At 34.5% G+C, this 26,976-nt stretch overlaps 1 protein-coding gene and 1 non-coding gene across 2 annotated transcripts in view; one reads left to right on the forward strand and one right to left on the reverse strand.

The window, feature by feature from the left end:
* The window catches only part of SPAG16 (sperm associated antigen 16), a 939,339-nt gene that overhangs the window by 498,133 nt on the left and 414,230 nt on the right, over window positions 1–26,976 (reverse strand). The gene's annotated exons all lie outside the window — the stretch shown is intronic.
* On the forward strand, window positions 20,894–21,000 carry LOC130859776 (U6 spliceosomal RNA). The gene has a single exon (XR_009055318.1). It is a non-coding gene; the product is annotated as a U6 spliceosomal RNA (small nuclear RNA).

Raw genomic sequence — 26,976 nt, forward strand, 5'->3', positions numbered from 1 at the left:
ATTATAATTGCAAGATTCAAAGACAAAGGTGCTGTCGCTTCATTCCCAAGTTAATAAGCTTGTGACTAGGGTGAAAATAGTACAGGAAAACATCTTAAGGATTCGAAAAAAGAAACTGTGGGTGAATGCTAGTCCTGCTTCTTAATCCAGTCATGTCCTGATGAAGCATCCATAACATGTTTTGTTAAGCAATATACCAGGCATGTTACATAAAATATTATGTTCTATCAGAGCTTTTCTCTCTTTTATAATAGGACACATCCCTTATAACAGACCACGTGACATACACTTCAAAAGCTCTCCTCTCTAATTGAAATTGTTCTTTCCAGTAGTGGCATTATACAAGGATATTTTGGAGGGAATGTGTGTGGGTGTGTGGTGAACACTATTAATTATCAGCAGAGTCGCTGACATAAGCACCACTGTTAGACTTTTCAAAGAGAAGAATATTAATCCAAAAAAAGATTGTCACAAGAAAGACTAATTAGATACCCCTGTCTTCACTTTAGGTTATTCTGCATTGTAAATGTTTCCTTCACTTCAGTTCACAGGCTCTAATTATTTCCAGCACAGAAGATGCACAGTGGGTTGAAAATGAATCAATATCAAAATGTGTGCCCCGTGAACAGTGGGTGACCACTTATCTACTCATCCTTAACAACAGCACACATTCACACATTGCGTATACTCTTCCACCCAGCTTACTAGGACAAACACATACAAAAGATTTGTCTGACTGTTGCTCAGCTAATAGCTGCATCTCATATTTGGATGTGCATCAGGATTTACAAAGCACTCGAATACACAACTTTTACTCTTCATTTCAATGAATGTGGATTAGGAGCCTATGATGCAGTATGCAAAACAGACAGGGGCATCCCTCTCTGAGAGCTTACATGTGAATGTGGGGAAACAAACAGCAACAATAAAATGACTGAACAGAATAGCCCAGCTATAAGAAAAATCTAACAAAGCGATACGACGATCATTTGTAGGAGAATGTTATTTTTGATGAGGTGGTTACCAGAGTCCTCACTGAAGATGTGACATTCTGGCCAAGATCAGAATGGCAAGAAGGAAGAAGCATCTTTAGGACAATTTAGGGGCAGATGATATAAGGCACAGGTGACTGCACCTGCAAAAGTGCTCAGGCTCAAAGGAGTTGATGTACTCAAGGGACAGAAGGAAGGCCAGTGTGACTACACAGAGTGGCAAGGACTGTGTTGAGGATGGATGAGGAGCAGGTGGAAAGCAAGGACCAGATCATATGGGGCCTCATAGGCTGAGAAAAGAAGACTGGAATTTATCCTAACATCACTGCATGGTTTTAAGTAGGAGACCGATGTATGAATGACAATTATCTAAAACATCTCTCCAGCTCCTGTGCAGAAAATGAGAAGGTGGGGAGCAAGAAAAAAACAACAACAAGATGTTAGCTAGGAGTGTACAGTAGTAAGAATAACGGATTTAGATCCATTTAACATACAGCTCCTCATTATTATGACGGTGTCACTTTAGTATTATATATTAACATTTTTTGCCATTATTTTCAGGTAGAGTCAACTCATAGCTCTTCTCACCAATAAAGAATATTAAATAATTAAGTGTACTTTATAAAGTGCCAAAGTAAAATGGATGAAAAGCCATAAAACAAATGTGTGCACAAAACAATGAAAAATCTGTCAAAATAAGGTATCAGGTCTCATTCTTTTTCAGCAGTCAGCTAAGAAAATGTAAAAATATGAACTCTTAATAGTACCCTCGCACTTTAAGTTAAAAAATGTAATGTTATGGATTTTATATAGGATTTATATTGTCAAGATCTGGAAAGAAGTATTCTCCTTTCATTTTTACTAAATAAGTGAGGCATTTTCACAGATTGTGGCATTATTAATAATGCCCCAGAGGGTAGTCATTAAAGGCTAACACTTCCTTTTTATTTTCCTTGTCCAATGTTCTTCCAACCTTATACATACAGTAAGTTTGGAGTTGGGTGGGGTACCAAATTGTCCTCCCCTCGCCTTGCTACCTGGCTGGTAGTCCTATTCCTAATCACGGGCAAGGGAAGAGCCAGGCAAGACTCTGTGTGCCCTGACACATCCCTAGGGCAATACTATTTTGTTACCTCTTCTATGTACTGATATAAATGCTCCACTGAAATTTGTAGATTTGTATTTTCATAAGAACAATTCCCCCAATACATGCACAAATGTAAAGATTTTTCACCAACACTCAAAACATCATTTATGAAAAGTCAACATACATGCAAGTATGCAGCCTCATAATCTTGCAAAATATACTGTCACCTCATCGACACAGCTGGGTATCTTTGTTTCATGGGGTGGAGGCTGCTCCCACTTTGGTGAGTGCACAAGCCGGGCTATTTCCCAATTATCTCCCAAATGAAAATTCTTAAGGTCAGGGACATGTGATCTTCAAGGAAAGTCATTTAAATTTATTACGTTTCTGTTTTCTCACATTAAAAAAAAAGTGATATAATTTATTCTGTCTCCTTCACTTCATTTGCTTTATTTATTAAACAAAACAAAACTTAAGAAAGGATATTAAGCTAAACAATATATAATTTCCATCTTCTCCAGAAGTTGTTGTTGCAGAAGTTGTTCTAATATGTGAAAGAAAGACATTCCAAAATACACAGTCAACTAAATGAAATTTATAAACTCCAAAGACGGAGGAAGGCAGGCCCCACTATTTCAGTAAATCAAAGAACATCAATGAAACAGGTTAACTGCTTCCAGATTTATGAAAACAGCTCCTGGAACCTTCCTGCTACCTTAGCAGCTGAACATTTTATGCTACATAGTTTCATACACACTGTGTTTCATGTTATGAAATTGCTGTAGTTCTTTATGGTTTAACAAGTTTGAAAAGTCAAATTACACATTTATATTTTTAAGAAATACATTTCAATAATAAAGTTTATTTGGTTATTTCATGTTTCAGCAATCTACAAGAATTCTGTGTAGTTACGAATACAAAAATTTTCCATTTCACATCTCCTTAGTATATTAGTGACAGAGTAGATAATTTTTTAAACTTAAATCAAACATCTTCATGGTAAGAGCTCTATCATGAAAATCTCTTTTCAAGGAAGCTATTTAGAAATATGAGCTACATATAATCTAGGAATAATTGGAAGTATTACTACTTAAGACATGGAATTGAGATGCATTTATACATTGAAGTATAGTACAAAATTCTGTTCTGAACTTGGCCTTATTAGAAACCACCAAGCCACTGTCATAATTGTGATGATGTTTAACTACTGACAACTTCTTTTGGTACCTGTTTCGTAAATAATTAAAAATGTGAAAATGAATTATGTACGGTTACTTTATTATTAAGGAATACTGACCAAAATTTAACACTTTTTAACAAAGTAAGTTTTGGAATTTAAGAGACATATTGAAATTATCATACGTTACATAAATCGTTCTGAGTCTCAATTTCTATATTGAAAAATGTGCTAAGACTGAATGAATTTACATCATCATGCCTCATTTGTGTCAGAGGCCATGTGGCAGAACTGATGGGGACAAGGAAAGGGAACTTGGCACTTGGCACTCACTGTGTGTAGCTGGGGATATTAGAGGAAGCTGAAGAGCACCAATGAGTGAGCCCCCATCAGTTTCCAGGGGGCTGGGGAGAAGAAACAGGGAGTCGAACGAAGGGGACAGGAGTAAGGACTGAGATTACTAAAACATCTCAATAGTTAAAAACACAAACAAGTTGAATTCAGGGTTGGTGGCCAGATGTACACAGTCAGAACTGATGATAAAATGAAAAGTTAAGTTTAAGGGGTGGAATTAGATGGTCAATTGGGCCAAAGTGAGATCTGCTAAAAACATAAGATGGTGGGGACATAAATCCTAGAGGGAACAAGGCAGACAGAAATGGATCCAAATAATGGCCGATTAAGAAAAGCAAGAAACAGATATGAAATGAGTCCTGATAATTGGCATGCAGTAAGATGGTGCTTCATCTGTCCTTTATTCCCATGCATTTGTCTCTGCATCGTAGATGCTACTGAACTCTTCATTCTTCTACTCGATGTGAAAGAAACAAAAATAAAGAGGGGTGTAATGACTCCCTACTCTATTTCCAGCTACCCACTTTGGGTAAGAAAAGGGGACAGAGAGAGAAATCCAAGCAGCAACCTGCTACAATTTCAGGTAAGCCCTGGACCTGTTTTTGCCCAGCCCAATATTATAACCAGAATAGGAGCAACTGCACAGATATTCAGTTCCATGATTTATTATCTACCCTGAGTTCTACCAAATTCAGTGGGAGAAATAAACAGTATGCACTATTCCCAATTCTCTCAAGCACACAGCTTAATCAATGCTCCTTTAATAAATAACTCAAATTACTTTCTTATTGCAGCACTCAACGTCTGCAGCACAGACCCCTCTGGCAATTACCCAATGCTTCTCATATACGATAAAGCTCTGCCTCCCGTTATTTCTGTGTTATGTGATTGTATATTTGTCTGTGTGTCTGTGCGGGGTGGGGCAATCAGAAGAGATGGTAAAGTGTTTGCTGCAGTGTTAATCAATCCCTTCACCCTGCTTGTTTAAACTCCCACGTCTGCAGTCTTCTCTTTACCTCACTCACATGGGTAAAAGAATGCGTAAGAGTCTTTGGTTCTGTGTGCTTGCAAATTCTGCTTTCTCTCTTCTCAATATAAAGTTTCAGAGACCCATAAAATTTCACCTGAGTTAATAACTTCACTTATTGTATTTTAAATCTACTTGATATCTTCCCATCCTCTTATATGGCAGATCAGCTGTTCCTCTGGCCCCTCCCCCCACACCCTTATCAATATTCCTAGTGCATTAAAGCAATGTTCGCACTGTAGGGGATAAAAAGAATGATGTGGGTAGATACGGAAAATACTTCCTTAGTTTATTTTGGGTAAACTTAGGCACTGACAATTCTAAACACAAAATTGCAAATGTATTAATAAAAATCATTCTTATTTGAGAATACTTTTGCCAAAGGAATATTATTTTGTTATAGCATAGATATGTTATCAGTTTAACAAAAATAGAAAAGATTTCAGATGTTATGATCAATTTTTTTTTCTTTTTTTGGCTAAAAGTAATCACAACAATAGTAAAGGCAATGGAGTTCTATATAATAGTTACTCTATAGATTCTGTGGTCTGTGTACCCTGGACCTGGCACTTGGAAAAACACCTAAGCTTCAGTTTCCTGGTATCAGGGTAATGGTGGCCTTACAGAATGAATTTGGGAGTGTTTCTTCCTCTTCAGTTTTTTGGAACTGCTTGTGGGAATGTAAATTGGTGCAGCCATATGGAAAACAGCATAGAGGTTCCTTAAAAAGTTAAAAATTGAACTACCATTTATGATGCAGCAATTCCATTCCTGAGTATATATCAGAAGGAAAGCACTAATTCAAAAATATACATGCACCCCAAAGTTCACAGCAGCATTATTTACAATAGCCAAGATATGGAAGCAACCTAAGTGTTCATCGAGATGAATGGATAAAGAAGATGTGGCATATATACATACAACAGAATATTACTCAGTCATTAAAAAAAAATGGAATTCTGCCATTTGGAACAACATGGACGGACCTAGAGGGTTTTATGCTTAGTGAAACAAGTCAAAGAAAGACAAATGCTATATGTTATCACTTGTATGTGGAATATAAAAAATAAAACAAATGAATATAACAAAACAGAAGAGACTCACAGATACAGACATCAAACTAGTGGTTACCAGTGGGGAGAGGGAAGAGGAGGGGCCAAAACAGGAGTAGGGGATTAAGAGGCACAAACTACAATGTGTAAAATAAATAAATAAGGTACAAGGATATATTGTACAGCACAGGGAATACAGCCAACATCTTATAATAAATTTGAGTGGAGTATATTCTATAAAAATATTGAATCACCATATTGTACACATGAAACTAATATAATATTGTAACTCAACTATACTTCAATAAGAAAAAGAGAGTATCATACCATGTATTGCTAGTCCAGGAAAAGATCAAAATTCAAAATGTAAGGTATCATCTCTACTTGTATGCATTGTTTTGTACCACCGTTAAGCTAAAAAATCCTAAGTCAAACCATTTAATTTAGGGACCTCTATAATTAAGTCAGAGTAACTGCAGGCAAAGAAACGTATATAAAATAAGCTAATTTATCCCCAACAAAAGTGCATCTTGTTCTAAGAGAAGTTTCTTTAGGCACTCTAGGTAGGTGATTTCAACCGGGAATACACATATACATGTATATATCATTATGTAATGTTATATTACACATATTGCATATATGTGTGTAATATATATTATTTTATACAGTACCATAATAGTTTATATATGTATTTATATATTCTAAATCGTTCCAAACAGCTTTCAACTGGTCTTACTAGATTATTGGAAAAATGATTGTCATTCGTAAGCTCCCTTTTCCTAAAAAAATAGACATGAAACTAATTTTTAAAACAATAACTTTAACCTTCTATAAGTCTCAGCTTTTTTTATATTTATGATAGTTGTTAAAATATTTTAACTTATAAAAAGTAATTAAGACACATGAATTTACCTTGCTTAAATCATCTATGTTTTGCCACATGTAGCTTTTTCTTTACCAAATAACCTTTTTATGATGAAAATACATGGCTCCAACATATAATATATATAAGTAGAAATAATTATTAAAATTATTTTTCTTTTACTTTTGTTTAGCATCATTGATAAAAATAAAAACATCTATAATAATAAAGTAGATCTTTTCATATATTTGCAACTTAGAAGTAACAGTTTTAGTCAAATTTTATATTTCATCTCTTCTGAAATGTATTTAATTCTATATAAAATAGATAAATATCAGTTTGAGCACTGATATGCTCTCTACCACCTACTCCTGTATCTAACTTTTCAGGAATGTAACTTTGTAGCATCTCTCCCAACTCTGAACATGGGCCTGACCATGTGAGACTACTAGCCAATGAGATGTCAGGAACTGTGGCACATTCCAGGGGCTTGAAGAGTGTGTGTACGACTAGGCTTCCTCTCCCTTTTGGCCCTGTATCACCATCATGGTAAGGATGTACCTTCCCTAGCCTGACAGAGCATGACAGACACACAGAACAAAGCCAAGATATCCTGACTTTCACCTCATACTGTGTCAGCTGAGCTACACACATTTGGGTGAGTTCAGTCAAGACCAGAAGAACCACCGTCCCAGCCCAACTAAAAACAGCAGGATTGCCTAGATGACAACCTCAGATGCTTGAGCATTAATCATTTATTGTTGTGTATCACTGACAGTTTATGGCTTTATTTTGGAGGGGGGTGGGGGGCACAGACTTAGGTAAAAAAAAAGCTAATTGATAGAGATGCATTTTTAAATAATACTCTATCTTTTGTAATATTCATATTTTAGAATCAGAAAAAAAATGTTCTTTTCACATTTTCCCCTCTTGCTGCTTACTGAAATAAAACATTTCCTGCATGCATATATATATATAACTTTGAATTTATTAACTTTTATGTTCATTATGATTAAGAATCTAAGTAGTATATAAAATAAAACGTTAATAATTAAAAACGTCTTTCCATTTAATATCTTATGCATTTGTTTTTTGACAGTTTGCACAAGATAAAGTATTTAAACTATTACATAAGTCATAGCATTTAGAGTCATACTCATGGAACACTGGAGCCAGAGTGACTGCCATTTGGATATATACCATGTTATACATGCACTGTGAAGACCATTTAATTCCAAATTTACTCTCTATTGCCTCATAACTTGGGGGCCCATCCTGTGTTTTCAATTGTCTGTATTGCTATGTATGTAAAATTATTTTATTATTATCCTATGAGAACCTTTAATTAGGGAAGCAAATCTATTTCAAAAAAGAGTTATGTCACATATAGATGTGGTTCAAAATTATTTTCAAAAAATATTTAGTATTTATGATACTGCTTCCTTCCATTTCTAAAAATAGTAAAAACTTGGCTAACAGCTTTAAATATTTAAAATCAATCAAAAAATAATCTATGCTTTTTAGAGCCTATATCTTATCCATAATCAATTAGCATTACTGACTATTTACTATGATTTCAAGATTTCACTAATCAAATAAAACGAGAATATGAAATACCTTTTCAGTGAAAACTGATGAATATGGTAAATATTAAATGTTATATTTTTCAAATTTCATTTCCTTTGATCTAAAAATCTTGTACCTGTTAGAAATTCCAAAATATTTTACTGTAAGTGCCTGCAGTCTTGTTAGAAATTAGAGAACTGAAATCACTGTTTTAATTTTTTCTATCAGTGATAGTCCCTCTTTATCAAGTACCATAACTTCCATGTAACTTTTGTTCTTCTTTCTGACTTTGTTTTCTATCTGATCTTTGAATGTTAATTAGGCTTAGATAGAACTATTACACTGAATATTCCTTCCATCTAACTTTTCCCATCCATTATTTCAGGTTTCATTTTATCACGCTGCTACTAAGCTGTTGGAAATGTCAAAGGAGAGAAGTAGAAAATCTTTATGTAAAATGAGTGTTTCCCATTCAACCCTCTGTTTTCTGACAGTCTGAAGATAAAAGGACAGCAATTAGAAGACAACTAGTTCCTTGACCTTTAGGTTTTACCTTTCTTATACCCAATGCTACTGCCACCCAAACCTGCTGCTCTGAACTATGAACAGTCTACAACTGTTACAAATGGTTCTAAAAAATTTAAATTATTATAATTTTCATATTATAATTATAAAAGATGGCTAGAGGGAAACTTCTCACCAGGTCCTGTGTGTTTTAATGAGGAATTGCCTGTATCTTGGCCTCTCTCCACTGCATCATTCAATCCTTATGAGGACGTGGGAAAAACTTATCTGAATGGTTGCATGGCAACTCTGGAGTAAAGGCTTAGCTTTACAATGGACAGCTTTTTCTAACTTCTGTCTCTTCTCTGGATCAGCCTGCCTGCAGTGAACATACATTTCCAGCTCTTCTGCATTGTGTTTTGCAAAGATAGGCCTCTGTGTGGTAGGCCAGCTGTCACTCAGCATTATCTGTGACCCAGCAGTTTAGCCTATTTGCAAGAGTGGAGTAGTAGAAAGCCCACTGTGGCAACACATTGCAATATCTTTTTAATCTAGCTTTTATCAATAAAAGCTAATATTTTATGTCCATTTTTCAGAGCCCTATGTTTAACTCCCAATGAGTTCTCAACTTGATCAAGGAAAGAAAAGTATTTATTTACTGGCTCTCTAAACTTCAAATACCATGGTTTTCATAATCTTGGGGCATGCCAGATTTGAGCCTAACAGTTTTAGGTATTAACGGGCCTTGTGCTTTTAGGCTTTTGGCTGCTTTCGTAGACTTATAGAAGTTGGTTCTGACTAATGTGGGCCAAATCCACGGACTAGGAACCACGAATTGTGTGGCTCTCTATGACTAGCATCATGAAATCATTTCTCAGACAATAGGAAACATTAAACTTTAAAAATCAGATTTTTACCTAGAAATTACTTATAAAAAATAAGATTTCTTGAGGTATACAAGACTCAAGGTTTTTCCTTTCTATAATTTTCGGGACTTCTAAAATAATATTCTCCATATTTTGAACAAGTCATCTGGATTACCTGTCTGTATATTTGTTTTCTCATATGTAGAATATTAATGTTGGGGAATTAAATAGAAGGTAAATTAAATTACATAGAAAACATTTAGGAAAGCACCTGTCACATATTAGGTGCTTGATTAAATGTTGGTTACTATTATTTTTTCATTATTTCCACACATGAATCATTTTCAAATTTCTCAGAAAATTAATTTTTTTCTAATTTTAAGCTGCATAATAATTGAGTTTTACATATCTCTTTATTTTGTTTTCTATCTAAATTCCTCAAACTTATGCAACAGTGATAGTGTTTATATAAGTGTTTGGAATATTAATGAAAACAAGTCAGATGGTTACCTGTTGGTGTTTTTCGGTCTTTTAATGCTCACTGGAAATGTAGACTCTAGTGGAAAGAAGTTACAGGTGGATTCTTGCTTCACACCAACCCACCCAAAGAACTGTCTCTGGATTTTTTTCTAGGTTAAGTTTTGCGCAAAGGCTGTAAAAAATCCAAAACTACTGATGAGTGCTTTGCTGCCCACATATAACACAGAATGGTTTTCTAGTTCCCCCTCTGACAGCAATAACATATATTTGCCCTATCTCTGTCATAGCTAATCATGCGAATCACTGGTTTTAACAGAGGACAATGGCCAAGAATAATGATGAATATTATTTTATATAAACATGATTTTAAAGTTACCTAAGAATATTTTTTTGGGTAAATTAGTTTTCCATCTCAGCTTTCGCTGAAAATACAGAAATCTTACATGTCATCATCTGGGAAATGTTTACCTCCCCACTCAATGGCAATCCACATGCAGGAAATGAACATATCACATTAACAAATTTTTCGATGAGCAGATGTTCCATAACATCTAGTTTTGGACATTAAGAAAATGATCCTTTGGCAAGCAAGGCACTAAACCTAATATACTCATCTCCTCTTTTTTAACAATTCACTTCTTAATAAATTTATTTAAGTGGTAAGATATATGCAAAGGAATTGAATACTTATTTACAAACTGTATACGTAATTTTCTTGGTAAAGCGTATAGATATCTTATTTCTTAATATTAAATGAATCATGAAAATGAAAACAAAACAAAAATACAAAGACAAATAAACAGCAAAGAATTCTGAGGAGACTGTCAGGAAAATAAGTCTACTTTCAAAATATGAGTGTATGCTATATGTACCGTGATAATAATACGTGTTATTAAGTCTTTAGTCCCTTGCTTTTATTACTAATCCAGTAGATGGTTCCCCACATGAAAGAATTACATTTCATAAGATGATAAACTTTCTGAATTCAGGTAAGAAATAAAATTATAATCTGAAGAAGAAAATTATTCAAAACCCACAATTCTTAACTCATGTATTACATGAAACGTTATGGTGCTTTCGTATTTCATTTTTAATGAGGTTATATGATGTGGGCCAATTTTGCAAGACTATAGAAATAAAAATGAATGCTTAACCATGAATTTAAAAATCATTTAGTAACTATATCTCACCCCATCTTTGCCATTAAAATATTCTGTTTCTTATCATTAAGAGGAAGTGCATCTTAAAGAATGTAGACATTCAGATAAGTTTTTTCTTGTTAATACAACCTAGATTTCGGTTATATAAATATTTGTGACACTATGCAAAGCACCAAAACAGTAAAGTACAGAATTTATTAGGGGTTTGAAGGTCTAATAATGCATGTATAATTCGACACCATGAAAGCACCTATAATTATAGGCTACAAGAAAGTGTTTTCCCTGTACTTAAAAAATAAGTCCCCAATTACCAAAAAGGCTGCATTATATCTCATTAATTTAACAATGTAACTCCACTTTAAACCTGATAAGTAATGAAACCTTAAAAATACAAGTTAAGTCAAAACTGCAAGCATGAAAAGAGTAACGTTAAGCCCATGCAAACTACTGTTACAGTTAAGTGATTTTCAAATTCTAACTCTATTTCCACTAAAGTGATTATTTCACTCATTTTATTAAGGTAGAGATTTCTTCAGAAAAAACTTAATGACACTAATATCCGTCACACCAAGAGTCAAGCAATTAAGTAGACCAAAAATCTAAAATGCTCTTGTGCCCATCAGCTTCCCACCAAGAGAAGAAAAAACCTCGCCAACCTAAATCTGTATTTACCTCTCCATTGTTCTTACCCCTTTATACACAATTGTCATGTTCATGGCTACTTTTTCAGGGGTGGGTTGGGTTTGACAAAATGCCTGTCTATCTGTCTCTCTCTCTTATCTTTCTAAGGGACATTGATCGAAAAACAGAAACCAAAAAAAAAAAAAAAAAGCACGTTTTCTTTCACCAAACTATACCACTCTCTGACCCACAAACAAGCTCAATAATACACACAATGGCCTTTTCAACCTTATTGTTTTGCTTCCGCTGTCTAGTGACAACTTGTTCTTCCATAAAATACAAGCTACCCTATCCTTCTTCCCATTTACCAATCCTAGCCCTATTTGAGACTTAGAAATCCTATTTCAAAGATTACCTCTCCCAAGAAGCCCTTCTTATTTCCTCCAACTGGTTGCCTTCTTCCAAGAGGCCTTTCTTGTTTCCTCTAACTGGCTGCCTTCTTCCACATTTGAACCTTCAGGGTATTTTTATGGACATTTACAGAAAGTACCTTACTCTGCCTCAAGTGAATTTTTCCACCTTCCCAAATCAGTAAACAGAAATCAAGTTTCCTAAATTCCAGGTGATTTTCCAAAGTCAAATAATCACTGTTTTATTTCTCATTCATCTTTTAAATTACCTCTTTTCAAAGGGAAATCAGTGCAAGAGTTTGGAAAAAAGAAAACTGGAAAAAAAGAATTTTCTCTTCCATTTGGGGTAGTTCAGCACCAGCTGAACAAGCACCATCAACTTCAGGCCGCTTGTCTAGCATCCAGCTAACTAAACAGTATCATATACTCCATATGGTTCTGTCTCAATTGTCAAGGGAATTGTCTCAATTTTTTTTCTTCACTGGGTAATAGAGACCTGACCTAAATATGGTTATTAATAAAGTTAAGTGATTAAAAATTTAAATTCCTTCTCTATTTACTTAATTTCCTATCAACATTTTAATGTACATTCCTAATTTCCAAGTGTGAAAAGATTATCCAAATCTGAAATAACAAAAAATATACCTTCTTTCAGAAATGGCCTGGTTTAGAAACCCTCAGCAAGCTAAGGAGTAACTATAACACTGGAATATGAAAAGCTTGCTGAGCATAAGGTTGGTTTTCTCTTAAGAAATGTTGCCAGAAGTGTTCTTTTCCTACCTTTTCTGTTTCTCTCTTCCTTTTCTTTATAGGAAGAGCCTTCCCCTCCATTTCCCCTCCTCATCTCCTTTCTATAGCTGTTAGCAGGAAGTCACAAATTTCATTTCAAAAAAGATGCCTTAAATGGTAGCTCATGAGAAAGTGGGTAATTTTCCACTATAGAATTGTACTGTAGTATAATCAACCCCTGAAATTTCATTGATGGATGACATGGTTGGATGCATGCCACACACTGTACACATCAACTTTACTGCTGTGCAACAATAATGTCACATTCTAGGTTGTGAAGTATGTTCTCTTTTAAGGAAACTTGCAATACATAATAAAAAAGATCTCATTTCAGAATTGTTGGTTTTAGCTAGATATAATATGTGGGAGAGCTCGCAAAATGTTTTAGGATTTTGCTAGTTGATTAGCCTGCATAAGTGGAAGGATCATTTATTTTAAATCATTGTTATGTCTAAGATCTTGACAGAGAAAATCTACTGAGATATTTGGCATTTTCTTAGGGATTATTTGTGGCTCCAATACTGTTTTTTTTTTTTTTTTTTTTTTTTGGTTAAGAGCGAGAGAGCGTATGAAAAATGTTTCCTTATATATATAGGAAAAGAAAACATTTTAATAATTTCATTAAAATTCTACATTGCAAAAGTTTCCTTTTTGAATCAAAGAACGACAATAAGAGTAAAAGGCTCAACTAATAATAAATCTGGTGACCGCTCTCCCTGTCTTTCTGCAGACGCACTACGCAGCTCAGTATTTTAAATAGTATGGCAGCTGAAGAACTGTGGTATCTACAGTAGAGCTAGCCAATTCATCTGACAGAAATTACTCATTTAAATTTGTATTGCACAGTTTCTGAGGATTGGCTCCCCCAATCATTCACAATGTCATTTCTCTTTGTTTTCACTACAGAGCTTGGAAAGCTAAAACACCTTCCTAGACTTTCTTACAGCAGCAGTAACCATGTGACATGGTTTTGCTCAATGAGATATGGACTGAAGTTTTTGGCAAGGAGATTCTTTCCTGCACGTAAAGGCAGGGACAAGGACAAAGCTCTTTGCCCTTTGATTTCTGCCCTTTGCCCTATTTTATTTTATTTTTCCTGCCAGTCATGAACAGGATGCCTGAAAGTGCAGCAACATGTTTTGTAACCATGAGGACAAAAGCAACACACTAAGGGTGATAGTCCTGAAGGAAAAAAGGAGTCAGATTCCATGATGGTTTTGCTGAGCTGGCTTGCACGAGATAAAGAAATCCCTATATGTTTAAATGACCGTTAGTTATGCTGCCTCTTGTCAGCTGAAAACATTCTAACTGACGTTCTGCTTGGCACCTGAAAAGTGCATTGCTGTAGTGTCAGAACCTAAAATATGGAAGTGCTCTAGTGGAGAAGACACACATTAAGAATTTTACGCTAGATGGTTAGTAACTCTGGTAACATGTTGGTAAAAAATTTGTTCAAGTCCATGTACACTATATGCAGACAGCACACTTATCAACGGGATATATAATGAGTACATACTTGTGTCTTTGTTACATTTTTTTTAAAATTAAGCCTAAGATGCTTGGATACCCAGCATCCACATTGCTACCACTTCCATACAGACAATGAAGCAACACCATCGAGTAAGCAGGATGGAGGATGCTATTCCCTGGGTTGCCACATATTCTCAAACTAGCAGTAGCCAATCAACGATAAACGGACTTAGCCTTTGGCCATGGATGGTCTTCCCTCTTCAAGAAGCTGCTGCTTCTTCAGGGTCCTTGGAAAGAGCTCTTTTCAGAGAAGCACAAACTGCTCAGAGCCAATCACCAATGGGGCCTAAGGATATATAAACTGTTCAAGGACTGTGGGTATCTGTATTTTCTATTGCTGGTGTAACAGTGGCTTAAAACAACACAAACTTATTATGTTGCAGTTCTGGAGGTCAGAAGTTTGCAATGGGCTTTATGGGGTTAAAATGAATGTGTTGCATGGCTGATTCTTTTTGAAGGCTCTAGGGGAGATTCCATTTCCTTGCCTTTTCCAGCTTTTAGAGGCCACATGCATTCTTTGGTTCACAGTTCCTCCATCTTTAAAGCCAGCAGTGGAGAATCTTCAAATTTCTCTCAACCTCTGAAGCTTGTTTCCATGATCACATCTCCCCTGAATCCTGCCTCCCTCTTTCTCTTATATGGACCCCTCTGATTACATCAGGCCCACATGGATAACCTAGAATAATCTCCTGATCTAAAGATCCTTAATTTAATCACATCTGTGAAATCCCTTTTGCCATATAAGGTAACATTTTCAGGTTCTGGGGATTAGGACACAGACATCTCTGAGAGGACATTATTCTGCCTACCACAACATTCTTTTTTTGTTTTCAGCAAAAATAAAGATGGGAATGCTGGTGATTTAAACATTGCTATGAAAATAACCCAATGTCCTCAGCTACAAAACAGCAGCAATATACTGGCACTGTAAGGAAAAGTACATTTTAAAAATCCACAAAACATTCTGAGAGGTAGAAATAACTTTCGCATGTTTAAAAGTGACCCTATCACAGAACAAACATAATTTGGCATAATTGGGATTCATTTATGATTTTCACTTAGGAAAAGTACAAAAGTTGTCAGGCTATAAATTATATTATTTTAACATGTATTAAGACATAACAAAAAGAATTCTTTTTATACTTGACCTAAGGCCTATATAGCAAACAGATTCAAATTTTCTCCAGTTTAGCTTCTTAACACAACACTAAACTAGTATCTATTATGGTGACCCCTCAGGTAGATAAGAACACTGTACAAACATGGAAATAAATTTCGTGATTTTTTCCTATAATATGGTATTCACAAAGGAGGAAAGTCACTAAGAATCTGTAGGATGATAAGAAAAAAAGAACTGGTTGTGCCAATAAGAGCAAGGAGAATTAAAATGAGGAGTCTTCAATAAAGTCAAAAGTATCAGGGAGACCCTGGGGGCTGACCCAGAGAAAATAAATATATATTTGGGGGTGGGTTAATATCACCCATATGAAATATCAATAATATTTCACAGGGAAGGCACTGTTGGGGATATAAAAATATTAAGATTTGGACAAAGTTCTTATAACAAAAGCCTGAGTTGCTGGCAGGCACATGGAAATTTTAAAAAGAGAAGTTGGATTTGCCATCATGAAGGACCAATTAAAAAAAAATCTGAAGCAACATAACACCTATTATAAGTACAAAATAGCAGCAATGTTTCATCCTCCATTATAATTGTTGAATTAGATAAAAAATATTAATTAAAAATTTAGCAATACTTTCCTAATTTAGACAGAATTTCCACTAAAGGATATTTCTCACCTATTTAGTAGAGAAAATTTTTGTTAAATTACTTTTCTCTTTGGCTAATATATTCCTTGAGTGTAGCTCTAAAGAGAAGAAAGTACAAGGAATAATTATAACATCTAATGGCTTCAGCACTATTTTTATTCTCTCAGACATGGAAAGAGGAAAAAAAATACTGAAAATACCTTAAGTGTTTAGTTTGAATTTCCTCTTAGAGATAAAATAAGTACTGCTAATTCACTGTATCCACTCAACCTTTTAGATGCTGTTGATCTCAGATAACTAACAGACAATGTTTTAATTCAGTAACCCAGTTTCCATTGAATCTGTTCCTCAGAAAGAAATCTATTAATCAAAATATATAAATATGGTTATTTTCAAAGCATGTAGTAAAAATGGCTTTAGCTGTACCACAGAATAAATAATGGAACCTGTCAAAATGTCATCGATATTCCCATCCATCCATTCTCACTTTGCTTCAAGTGAGAAATCATAACCTTTTGATATTAAAATAAAGAGCAAATGGATAAATTCACCTGGGCCTGTTATCCTAAAAACTCCAAAATTGGTCAGTATTTCTCCAATGTGAATATAAAATATTGACATGCCAAATTAGTACATTTTATATGTGTGGAGGTTAAAATTATACAGCATAATTCTCCCATTGGGATGATTCTCATTATGCAATGACTTGCAATTATGGAAAAAGGGAAAATATTTCAGTATAAAATAAAACCTTGGGGAAAAAAAGGTAAAAGTTTGGATATCCAAGCAGAAGCGGCATAATATGTTAGCAGAGACTCTAAAAAAAACATGTCTGAGAGGTAAAGTTCACAATGGCCTTAGATATGCAAACAATGGTTGAACCAAATAGTTCATGGGATTCTCTAAGATCTAACCCACTCTAAAAAGACAATCATGGGACAAGTTGGCTGTGTGGAAATGTGGCTTAATGTTATTGGATTGTAAAATAGAACTCTCTGTGATATACTCAAATCTTTGTTTTTCATAAAGAAAAATGATTTTCAGGCTATAAAAGAAAAGGAAACATGAACATAAGAGTGGAAACAACACGGCACTAGAATCAGACATTTCTGGATTTCAACCCTGGTTCAATATTAGAACCTAGAGCAAAGTTACAGTTGATTCTTTAACGATATGGGTTTGAACTGTGTGGGGGAAACCTGGATGTGGAGTGCCAATTATAAGTTATAGGCTGATTAATCCCCTGCATTGTTCAAGGGTCAACTGTATTTAATATCTCTAAGTTTTGTTACTGTGTTTTGATAAAATTTCCTTGAGCTTGGTTTTCTAAAGTTCCCACTATAATTTAGCTTATAAAATCCGAGAAAAAGAAACTCCACAAAATATCCTACTGTAAGTCTAACAACAACCTATAACCAAAGACAAGGAAAGTCTGGTGTCGGGTAAGGGGGTTCAAATGTCTTTTGCAACTTGAAACAATATTCTTTGAAAGAATCTAGGACTGAAAGACAGTGGGAAGATAATTCCACCTACCCAAGCATTTGCTCCCTAAATCAGACACAAGATTATAAACCAATCAGTCTTCCTTCCCCCAAAAGAGCACTGTTTCTGAAGACAGATAGAATATTACGACTTCCTTATGTAAATTTTACTCTTTTCTATATTACTTTAGATTCTATAATTAATATGACTGAATTACTACAAGAAGGAGAAAGGGAAAGTACCTGTGGTAGGTTCATTACAGGAGACGTGTTAAAAGTAAGGACCTTAAGATTGGGAGACAAGAAAAAAAAAGTTTTTCATGTGGTCTATTGGTTTAACTTTCTCAGAAACAAGCCATGCAGGAAGACAATCCCACATCAGTCCAGCAGAGGCACATTAAATAATATCTGAAGAAGTTAGATCTAAGAGCTCTATCAGCTGTGTGCACACATGTATAAGTGCCAGGCCTCCAACAACAGGTATACAGCTACTATAGCAGGACACACAAAGCTAGAGAATTTGGTTAATACAATTCACATACTTTGTATGTTAGAAAACAGTCTGGTGGCTCTCTCGTCGCTAGAAAATAAATAAGGAGAAAATGCCAGCTGCAATAAGACCAGCAACAGCTTAAGGCTCCAGAGAAATACTACAACACAAAGGAAACAGAGCATTTGAGGTGAAGAATGCCATCTCTGGGTGACAGAACAAATTAGAGGAATTAAAGTTTAGGATACCTGAAAATATTAAAGATGTGATTTTCAGGAAGAAGGACTAAAATGCCATGAAGGAAGAATCCATCGAGATGAAAAAAAAAGGCGGCGGGGGCGGGGGGCAGCATAATAATTTAAGACGATTTCTGAGCGGACTTAGATAAAAAAGGATTCTATAAAACAAACAACATTCATAGCAGAATTAAAATTTGTATTATATTATAGACAGTTAAAAGAAAAATTTGCACTTCAGAAGCAATATAGGCCAGGGCTCAAGGGCACTAGTTTGAAGGAAGATTGCTCTGCTTCTTAAGTGATTATTGGGCAAATTACAAAAACTGTTTATGTCTCTTTCCTCATCTACAAAATGGGGAAATAATAACAGTATCTTTAATATACAATTATTAGGAGGATTATATGTATTAATACTTGCAAAGCTTTAAAACAATAAATGTTAGCTATTGTTAATAATACCAAATCAGTAGTGTGGCGTGTGGCTTGCATACACTCTCCTAGAATGTGGAGAAAGTTCAAGGAGCTGGTGCCTGCGAAGGGGTTGGGGGGGCAAGGATTATCATACTTAAGTGTTACAAGTTCTTTAAAAGGAAGTTATGTAACTGGAGTAAGATGAAAATCAAAGACACAAATGAAGAAAAATTTCCTGAGCTAAAAACAAACAGCAAGCAAATATAAAACAAAACAAGAACTACTAACTACCACAACACAGACAACAAAGAATTGTGAATGTTGGCTAATAGGGTTTATCCATACGCAAGTGTAACAAAGGGATACACTGAAAATATTTTTTAAACAAAACAAAGCTAGACTAAACTAAAAATCTAAAAACATTTTAGGAGGGCAAAATATCAGTTACAATCAAAGACAAGAGGTCATGTTTCACTTTTCAACAGTAAATTAGAAGAAAATGAAGAAACAACGGGAGAATTTTGAGAGGAAAGAATTGTAAATCAGTCCCTTATGTTACCAAATTGTCATTCACATGGAAAGATCAGAAAAAGCCAGTATAAGATATTCAATATCTCCAAAAATACAGCACTTATAATAAATGTCTTAAAAAAGAAATGCTTAAAAATATTTGGCAGTCAAAAAAATATGAATCAAAATTAAGAACTCAGGTGTGGGGAATTTGAAGGCAGTGAGCCTTGAAGGAGGGAAAACAGATTACAGTGAGTATTGAATAAAATCAAATATAGGATAAAGTCAAATAATTGGTATAAATGTGGATCCAAATGTAAAACAAAAATTAAATCATAATCTTTGAAAATAAGCCTGTACATTTTACAATAAAGAAAAATTTACTGATAAAAGAGCAATTTACTAATAACAATTTAAGTCCAATACCTTTTTTATAATGAAAAGATGAAATTTAAAATTTATATCATTTTTAATTGATGAAAAAATATAGGATAAAGAATGTCTTGCAAATGTCAACGTAACCCCCAGTGGAATTAGAAAAGCTATAAGCTTCCCAATTCACTGGAGAATACGAACGTCAAGAAAATACTTCATTTAAGTCAGAAGTTAGAAGATAACGTCAATGCTTTGCAGGAATGCATAAAATAGAAAACTGTATGACAGAAGAATGAATTTAAGGGATTTAAGCAGCCTATTAAAAAACAAGATTTTACAGACTGGATTAAAGAGAGCAGATACATAACAAAATTTATCTGTATTCTATTTATAAAGAACACCATACAGAAATGTTAAGAAAAAAAAAGATGGGTAAATATCAGAATTCAGAATGGAATTCCTTGTATTTGTTTACTTCTTTATGACCAGATCCTTGCATAGTAGACAAACTTAGGACATATTTAATAATTATTTACATATGAAAAATAAACAAAGCATTACACATATGAAAAGTGAAGAAAATAAGATTGAATAGTACAAATTCTACACCAGTAGCAATTACATTAAGAAGATAGAATTGGTAACATAGGTCATTTAACATGATAAAAGATACAGTCCACAGTGATTATTTAATGTCATAAACCTATATACATCTGATAGCATATCATCAAAATATATACAGCAAATCTGAAACTAGGAGCCTTTATTATACCTTTCTCAACAATTAACAGATTAAATAGACAAAAAATATAGACATGTAATAATCCAAATATAATAATATAATGTTCTCAAAAAGTTTCTCATGCTTTATAGTCAGTAAACTGAGATCACACTTTTTTTTTCAGGTGCCTATGGAAACTGAAATCAGGGCTTTTCAAGCATTCATTCTTATGAAAGCTGGCAACAAATTACCCAGGTGCTAATTCAGATCTCTGGGCCCATCATGAAAGGAATTTGTAAACTTTGATGGAATAAAAAAGTTTCCTGCAAGAAATATGTTATCAAAAATCAACAAAGAAGTAGGAATATAAATAGGTCAGTTTCTATCTTCAAAATTAGTCTCATAAAAAGGCTCATTCAGTGCTCGCTTCGGCAGCACATATGCTAAAATTGGAACGATACAGAGAAGATTAGCATGGCCCCTGTGCAAGGATGACATGCAAACTCGTGAAGCGTTACATATTTTTAGGGTGGGGGGGACTCGAGGGAGGGTGGGGGGGGACTCGAGGGAGGGAAGGAATACAGGGATATGTGTATAAAAACAGATGATTGAACTTGGTGTACCCCCCCAAAAATAATAAATAAATAAATAAAATTAATAAAATAAAATAAAATAAAATAAAAAAGGCTCATTCATTCTTTTACAAATATTAATTGAACATCTGTGCTAGTTAGTAACTGAGAATATAAGGACAAGAAATAGTTCCCATACACCTTCTGAGAAGAAAACAGACAAAAAAAAGAGATTAACAAATCTATAATAAAATGTTGGCTAGGGATTAGTTCCACATCAGGGCTTAAAGTCAACACAATTTTATCAGTAAGCTCTTTCAAACTTACAAATATTCTCCACATTATACGCTGAATAGCCTTTTCCAGAAAATGGAAAGAAATGCAAAACTACCTGATTAGAGCTGGATGTTCAGATACTAGGGCCTGCTTTAACCAAGGACGATGGGAGTAAAAAGGCAATGTTATTCAATGCCTCTACCCATTTTAAAGTTCAATTTTATAAAGAAATTCACATTCATTAAAAGAAAATCACTAAAACGTAAAATATAACCAGTAATTTTTAAAGGATAATTACACAGAAGGATAACTATACACATTCATTCATTCATTCATATATGCTCATTTATACATGTCTCTATATGACACCTTGATCCTTTCTGGTTGCAGGTATGTCAGTATCGTTGTATGTATATGGACTAACATTATCTTTACTATATATTCTGTTCCTTAAATTTTTCATTTTTTGTAAAAAGAAGCTTTAACAACAGAAGTCAATTTATAATATATCTGTGTGTGTATATATGTGTATATATTTATATATATATATATATATATGGAGAGAGAATATGTAAGGTATTAAGTTGAACTGTTAATAGATTAAAAACTATTAAAATTATTTCATATGTTATTTTTGGAGAATTATGTAAGTACCTATTAAATATACAAACATTACTTCTTTTTTTCCTGTTTTTAAGTTTGCCTTTTTTGAATATCAGGTTTTGTGAGGAGATCCTTCACCCAAGACCCAGCCAGATTTCCCTAGGGGAAGCCTGTCCTTGCAGGTCATTGTTTGACTACTGATTGTTCCTGGCACTCAAATAAGCCTCTCGTCACATTTCTAGAGCATTTATTACAGTAATATTGGACTTTGCAAGCGAAACACTGATAACTGCTTTCACTATAAGGTCACATTTTCTAGAGTGATGAAATATAAAAATATGGAGATTTTTACTCTGTGAACATAGCACTGTTACCATGTATTGTCAAAGTAAAGTGCCACTAGAGGTCTTACTAATATGGCTTACTAATTATGTACCTAAGAGATGTGTTTGAAGACTATCTTTCCATTACATAAAGATATTAAATAATGTGTTCTGGATATTGGCATAGGTGTCTCCCAGGATGCCAAGGAGACAGTAGTATTAATCATGTGTCATAATTTATCAATTTTTAAGAATTTAACACGATTTATTATAAATGTTATACTTAGAAAAAATAAATTTCATTTGAGAAAAACCTGTTATAGAGGAAAACTGACTCTAGAGAAGCCATTTTAGTTTTCTTAAGACTAGTGTTTATGGCATATGCTTTTTGATCTTTTAGCTTCTAACCTATCTGCATCTTTATATCTTAATGTCCTATAGAAAGAAAATGAATGGCTGGGTCTTTTTAAAAAAAATCATCTGATAATTAAGGTTTTTAGAAAAGTTACATTGAATGTATTAATTGATACAATTGAGTTTAAGTCTACCATCTTGCTATTTATTTTTTGTTTGTCCTGTTCATTCTTTGTTGCTTTTTCTTTTCCATCCTTCAAGATCGATTTTTAAAATTTTTATTGAGATGTAACTGACATATAATATTGAATAATTTTAAGGTGTACAATGTATATGATTTGACACATTTATAAATTGCAATATGTTTACCACCACAGTGTTAACTAACACCTCCATCAAGTTATGAGATTGATTTTTTATTGTTTCATTTCATCTTCACTATTGACTAAGCTATACTATTTCATTTCATCTTTGTTAGTTGTTCTAACAGTGATCAGAGTATAAATCTTTAACTATCACAGTATATGTTGTGATATAACTTCATGTTTACAGTAAAAACCCAACAACTACACATCCATGTCCTTTGTTCACATTTTTTGTACCAATTTTGGTAATATTTTACTTTTATATGTATTATAAACTCCAAATAAAATTTTACTTTTTTTTGCTTTAAGCAGAAATAATCTTTTAAATATATTAAAAATGAGAAAAATGCTGTTTATATTTACCCACTTATTTACCATATCTGGTCCGCTTCATTGCTTTGTATTTAGATATAGATTTTACTTTTTCCTAAAGAAACTTGTTTAACATTTCTTATAGTGTAGGTCTGGTGGCATCAAATTCTTTATTTTTTGGAAAAAGGCTCTTTTTCATCTTCATTTTTAAAATATATTTTTTGCTAAGTAAGGAATTCTGCATTAGAAGGAGTTTTTTTTTTTTTTTTTTTTTTTTTTTGGTTGGTTGGTTGTTTTTGTGGGGGAGGGTTCTCTCTTTCAATATTTTAAAGATATTTCTCACTGTCTTCTGGTGTTCTCCATTTGTGATGTCCACTATCACTCTATGTAATGTGTTTCTTCTCTTTGGCTGAATTCCACATTCTTCCTTGTTCTATTTTCTCTTCCTAGTAATCCAATAATTTATATGCTAGGGTACTTAATACTGCCTCCTGGCTTTTCGATATTCTCTTTTGTTTTTCCATTCTTTTTTCTATTTTTATTCAGTTTGGTTAATCCCTATTGACCTATATTCAAGATTAACAATGCTTTTTGTGTCCAGTCTGCTAAGCCCATAGAAAGAGCTCTTTGTCTCAGATATCATGCTTTTTATTTCTAGCATTTCCAACTGACTTTTTTTTTTAAAGGTTTCTATCTCACTACTAAAATTCTCCATCTGTTCATGCATAGTTTCAACATTTTCCAGTATGTCCTTTAACATAATAATCAATGAAATTTTAAAGTCCCAGTTTGCTGACAGCTCTATCATCTGGGCTATCTTTGCATATAACTTTATTATTGCTTTATCTTTTGATAATGTCTTTTTTTGTGTGTATTTTTTTGGTGTTTTGTAACTTTTGATTCAAGGCTGGTTATTGCACATAAAGACTGAGATAAATAGTATTTACACACAGAGATGAAAATAGTTCTTCAGTCAGGTCCTTAATATCAATCTAGTGTCTAGTTACACTGAGTTTGGGTTTTGTTGTTGCTGTAGTTACCTTCAGTTTATCACAGAGACTTGAATTCCTCCAGTGGTGTACTGCTGCTTTCTTTGTTTACTTTGAGGCCTGATATACCCAAGAGTGTTTCACAGTGTTTTTGCTTCACTCTCAGTACCTAAATGTCTGCACCAAAGAGGGAGTCTCCCTCCATGGTTTTGCTCCACCTTTAGCAGTAGACCACTGTATGTTGCACGTTACTTGGTCCAAAGCTCTTCCTCTCATTCTGTGGCCCTGAATTTTCCTACTAGCTCATGACTTTTCTGCTCCAGCCTGAGCCTTGGGCATGCCTGTGCATCTGGGCTTCAGGGTTTGGCTTTCACAGAATTTCTGCCCTTCCTCTTGATGGCAGCTAAATTATGTTATGTATTTTTGAGGGGAACAGGTTGTCATGTAAGCAAGCTTCCTGCACTTCTCCAGCGCCAGCAGACCTCTGCCTTTTATCAGCACAAGAATCTGGAATTGAACTCATTTCTTACTCCTCTCTCAGGGTGAATAACTTTCACTTTGATCTGTCTCCCAGTTGCAGCTGACCTTTGCCTATGAAAAGGGGACAGATGGGTTTTTACCCTTCTTCCAGCAGCAGATGGCTTTTGCTGTAATGACATTTAAGTGTAGAAAGCAGATGGAGTTTTTTGTCAGTGCACCACTGAGGGGAGCTCTCTCGGATGTCCCGCCATCCCCAAAATCTTCCTAGTGAGCATGGGGTGGAAGTCTGTGGAAAAGATTTGGTGAGTAGGTATTGATTCACCTTGGGTCTGGGACTCCTAGGGATTCTAGTCAGCTATACTAGCCCACACTTGACCTTTAAGAACTCATTAAAGTTTTAGTTCTTTTCTTTTTACCCACTTTTACAGTTTCCATGTTTTCCTCCCTTGCTCTGCTAAAGATGATATCATTTGTGTGCCTTGTCTCTTTGAAAGTTCTGTCATCCTTGGAATTTAGTTCATCTGGTTTCCTGTAACATTTGTTCTCTCTTGAGCTCAAGAAATGTTATGACTTTGTAGTTTATCTGGTTTGTTCTTATTGTTAGTGTTGAAGTGACTTTGTTACAGGTTTTCTATTTTTAAGGTGAAGCAGAACTTATCAAAAAAATTTTAAATCATGAGTCAATTTTATAACCTCTGTTTTTAATTTTAATTTTTTTGCTTACCAAATGTGAAACTATAGATTAAGGATGGTTTCTCAATCTTTTAAAAATCCTATCTTGTTTTTCAAAAAAATATAAATCTCATAACCTCCTTTCATGTTATTTGAAATTTTAAAAGTTAATAACATAAGAATGTGTCAAAACAAGGAGACAAAACATGTTTTGTTTTAAAATACTCATCCCAGTTTCCTAAAGGTGAGATAGGTTTTGCCTTGTTACATAAATTAAAGGGCAAAACAATAAAAATCTATTGTATGAATGAATGAATCAATCAATCTAATGTTCTCTATTAGGTTAAGCTTCATTAAAATGTTTGGATGCCAAATATTACATATGTTAGGAGAGAGAAACTTCTAGTATATTCTAGGGTAAAAAAAAATGTGGTTCCTTTTTCCCAGAATCAATTCTCTGTAATGCACTGCACCATCTTTCCCACAACAAGCACACTCTTGCTACTAGGTAATTATTGTACAACAGCTAAAAGAATCACATTTCCCTCAAACAATTCTAATTACTTTTTAAAATATGTTCTGCTTGTAACAACCTAACAGGTTTCCTGTTCTTATCTTTGTCCATCACCTAGAGCTGAGTCTCTTAGCCCTCAGCTGCAGACGTGGTTCTGTTACTGGGTCAGAGTCAAATATCCTCCTAGTCCAGCCTTGGCTTCATTTGCACAGGCAATTCAGCACAACACTGCTCTTACAACTTTACTCTACTCCTGAGTCCCAGTTCTAGCAAATGGGCATCTCTCAAGTTATTGCACACTTGTTCCAGTCTCCTGGCCTTTCTCTTCTTCCTTTGAGCCTCGCCTTGATAAAGTACCAAGGACCCTAGTTCCTCTCATTCTGTGACCCTGAATCTTCCCCATCTCTGTCCCTCTCTCAGCTTCTCTGTGCTGCTGATTCCTGCTATTATGCCCACTCCTTAGCTCTTGTTGAGTCTCCCCTAACCCTGCAAGCATGTATTATCTCTTTCCACACTCTCTCTGCCTGACTGAACTCCTTCCAGGTAGGTACCTGCAGCTGAGTTAATCTATGTTGTCCCGCCACCTTGTTGCAGTGTCCAGGAGTGGCCCCTTCCTACTTGACTTTTTCCAATGACCTACCACACTAAAGCCATCAATCAGCAATCTCATTGATACTTACAGCTGATTTAATGTTAGGATTGTAAAGAAACATTTTATCTGTATAAATTATCAGTATAAAATCATCTCAGGTCTCAATCACCTGCCTGACTAAAGGCCACACCTTGGGAGACTGCATTTCCTTCCCAGCAGACAGTTGGGACATCTGCCCTTTGTTCTTTCTCTGGCTGTACTTTTGCACTTTTCTTTTCATCCCCCTTCCTGTCAGAAGCGAAATGTGCTGGGGTATAGAGAAAAAATGGGAAGGAATGGAGAAGAGAAACCAGAGGGGAAAACTCCCAGCTTGCCATCAGATGAGACCACTGGTCCTCCTCACTATGCTGAGAGCTCACCACTGAGTGCTTTCATGACCATACTGCACAT

This window comes from Hippopotamus amphibius, chromosome 8, assembly GCF_030028045.1.
Source record: "Hippopotamus amphibius kiboko isolate mHipAmp2 chromosome 8, mHipAmp2.hap2, whole genome shotgun sequence".
Classification (NCBI taxonomy): domain Eukaryota; kingdom Metazoa; phylum Chordata; class Mammalia; order Artiodactyla; family Hippopotamidae; genus Hippopotamus; species Hippopotamus amphibius.